We start from the raw sequence: 3660 nt of genomic DNA, 5'->3' as shown, positions 1-3660 counted from the left end.
TTCCCTCACAACTGTTTCCCCAAATGCATCTGTGTGCTCCTCTGTCTGGGCCTGGAGAGTTTCCATCTTCAGCTGCAGGTGGCCCCAGGGGGGAAGTGCTGCTCCCTCCATCCTTAGCCTATTCCTGCCTCCTGCCGTGAGTTCTTGCCACTCCTTTCAACAGGAAGACTCTGTTTTCACTCCGAAGCAGCACATGGAATATAAGGGCACATCTCATGGTGCCCAGAGACCTGGTTCAATAGCTGTCTTTAAAGATGAAGAAATCACAACCTGAGAGTTGCTTGCCACACACTGGTGGCAAAAAGGAGGTGTCCCCATTTCTAATCCACCGCACTGCCAAGACCATCCTCTATTAGCTTCTGAAAAGAGTAACTCAGAACATGCAGTCTGAAATAGACAAATTCGGAGTGGGCACTGGGCACAATCAATAAGCTGCCGCTTGGGATGACCACCTCCCATGTCAGAGTGCCTGGCTGGAGTCCCATCTTGTTTCCTGCTGAAGTGCACCCTCAGAAGCAAATGGAATGGCTCAAGTCTTTGAGCCCCCTACCACCCATGTGGGAGACACAGATTCAATGCCAGGCTCCTAGCTTTGGCCTGGTCCAGCCCTGGCCATTGCAGGCATTTAGGGAATGAACCAGTGGGTGGAAGATCTCTATGTATCTGTACATCTGTCTCTTTCTCTCTCTTTCTGTCTTTTGGATAAAATGGGGGGAAAAAAGAGGAAAGAAAAAAATGAAAAGGAAAAAAGGTAGAATTTGATCTACCTCTCAGGTGACAGCCCCAAAGCATGTGGTGCAGTGTTGGCAGATGGCTCCACAGGCTCAGTTTGTGCCATCCAGCTTCAGACTCTAATTGGATTCCAGGAGCTTTTCTAATTGTGCCAGTCTCTCAGTGAACAGGAAGGGCAGAGAGGCAGTGGGTGCAACAGACCCAGTAATTTTTACTAACTAACCCAGGAGCCACACAGAAGGAACACTTTCACTCACATCCCACGGGAAGGCACAGAATCCCAGAGCCACACCAAACAGCCAGAGAAGCAGGGAAATGAAGACTTTGGGCCATGTGCACTGATAAAACTCAGCAGATTGTATTGCTTTTAAAAGGAATGCAGAGTAAAGATTACACATACAGTCTGAAGGTATAAAACCTCTAGAAGAAAACAGAAGGAGGAAGATTCCTTGACACTGACCTTGATGATAACTTTTTATATAGGACACTAAAAGAACAGGCAACAAGAGCAAGAATAAACACATGGGACATTCAATTGAAAAGCTTCTGTACAGCAATACAACCAGTGAAAAGAATGGAAAATCAACTGTGGAAGAGCAGAATATACTTGCAAACCATATTTCTGATTAATATCCAAAATTTATAAGGAATTCACAAGACTCAATAGCAAAAACTACAAATTGAATTTTTAAAACTGGTAAAGGATCTCATTCCAAAGGAAATCTAAAAATGGCCAACAGATCTATGAAAAGGCACTCTACATTGATACTGATCAGAAAAACTCAAGTCAAAATGGCACAGTGAGATGTCACTTCACATCTGTCAGATCACCACTGCTGGGAAGGACATGGAGAAGGTGACACTCCACACACTGTGGGTCAGAATGTACATTACTACAGCCATCATGGAAAACAGGATGGAGGACCTTCAAAAGTGACAAGCAGATCTGCCATCCAACCCAGCAGTCCTACCTCTGGGTCTGTATTCGTTAGCTTTTCACAACATTTCACAACACCTGACAGGAGCAGTTTCAGAGAGGTCAATTTCAGCTTACAGCTCAGGGGGCCACAGTCTGAGGTGCTGCACCTGGGGGAAGCTGAATAAAGCAGATGCGGGGCAGAAGCGCACTCATGGGGCAGGCCAGGGAGCAGGGGCTGGAGCAGGCTCTTCCTTCAAAGCACACGTCTCTCTCCAAAGAGCCACATAGAGTTGATCACAGGACTCCAGCCTCTCATCCTCACCCACTCTGATCACTTTCTAAGGCCTCCGCTTCTGAGATCGAAATTGGATTGAACACAGTGCCCGTAATGCATTCATATAAGTCTCTGGGGATCAAGAGTCCAACACATGGGTCTCTGGGGGACACCCAAATTACTCCTCAAACCACAACAGGGTAGGGGTCCCAAAGAAGTGAGATCAGGGTGTGGAAGACTTATCTGCATCCCATGTCCATTGCAGCACCATCCACAATAGCCACAACACAGAACAACATAAGCCTCCATAGATGGATGAATGGACAAATTGTGGTGTGTGTATAAAATGGACTATTACTCAACTATTAAAATAATGAAATGCAGTCACTTGAGACACAGGTGAATGTAGACGACATTATGCTAAATAAATTAGGCCAGACACAGAAGGACAAATACTGCATGACCTCACCTACACATGGAATCTAGCAAAGTAGCTGGCACAATAGCAGAGACTGGATTGGTGGTTGCTGGGGTGGGAGAGCCAGGGAGATGTTGGGCAGAGGACACAAACTCTGTTACAAGAGGAACACGATCTGGATGTGTCGACTTGGTCATAGTGACCAGTATGCCAGATCATCGTGTTGTGCACCTTGAGTGTAGTCAGCCTGTGTCAGGAAACCAGCATTGTACCTTCCTCTGTCTCACAGGAACACACAAGACATATGGTGCTCCTGACCTGCACATGGTCTGGGTGCCCTCTCCTGGCACATCACCACACATTGCAAAGCTCTGCTCCCTCTTTAGATTATAAGCATGACAAGAGCAGAAATGGTACCTTTTTCACCTCTATACTTCCATGTCTCTCTGAGCCTGCCAGGTTGGAGGTGCCCAGAGCACCATTTGCTACATCAAGCTCTCATTATCAGATGACACATGGTGAGGAGCAGTCTCCACATGGCACCAAAAGTGAGCCACTCCCCACGGAGTGTCAGCTGCACACTCAGCAGGGCCAGTCCCTGCGCCAGGTTTCCTGGGCACCAGGCCACTGTATCCTCCCAAGAACCACATCAGATAGGTTCCTCTGCCATGTCCATTCAATAGATGTGGCAGCTGCACTACAGAGATGTGAAAGCTGCCATTCCTACCATGAGGTCACCCCGCAGCCAGTCCTTTCCATCTCTGTCTCATCGGCTGGCTTGGGGCTCGGACATGTCAGAAGCGGCCTCGGTCATTCCCCCACCAGGGGTGGGATCCCACCAACACTCAGGGCCGTGTGCCCAGGAACAGCTGGGGCACAGGAAGCCAGGCTCTCATCCTGTTCTCTGGTGGCTCTCACTGATGAGGTGTGCAGGCTGCAATGCCCACATCTGAAACTCAGGGAAAACCTGCCTGTGCCCTTCACCTTCAGCAGATCCCCAGCCCAGTGCACACCCAATACCTCAGCCCTTTGCAAAACCACAAGATGAGCTGGCCATGCTGAGACCAGGACACCCATCAGAGGTGACCAAGACTCTGGTGGATTCCACCCTAGGGTAGCACTGGGGACCCCAGGCCCCTCGACTCTGTACAGACCAAGCACTCACACAAGCCTGATATGTGAGAGGGGAGGCAGGGATGGAGAAGAGGATGGACAACAGAGGGAGGGAAAGAGGGAAAGAGGATAGGAGAGAGAGGGGAGGGGAGAGAAAAGATTGTTTCCCTTCCTTAATGCTCTGTTGTGTAAACACTGATAAGA

This window comes from Lepus europaeus, unplaced genomic scaffold, assembly GCF_033115175.1.
Source record: "Lepus europaeus isolate LE1 unplaced genomic scaffold, mLepTim1.pri SCAFFOLD_66, whole genome shotgun sequence".
Lineage (NCBI taxonomy): Eukaryota > Metazoa > Chordata > Mammalia > Lagomorpha > Leporidae > Lepus > Lepus europaeus.
The sequence above is the reverse complement of the archived record's forward strand: the minus strand, read 5'-3'. Positions refer to the sequence as shown.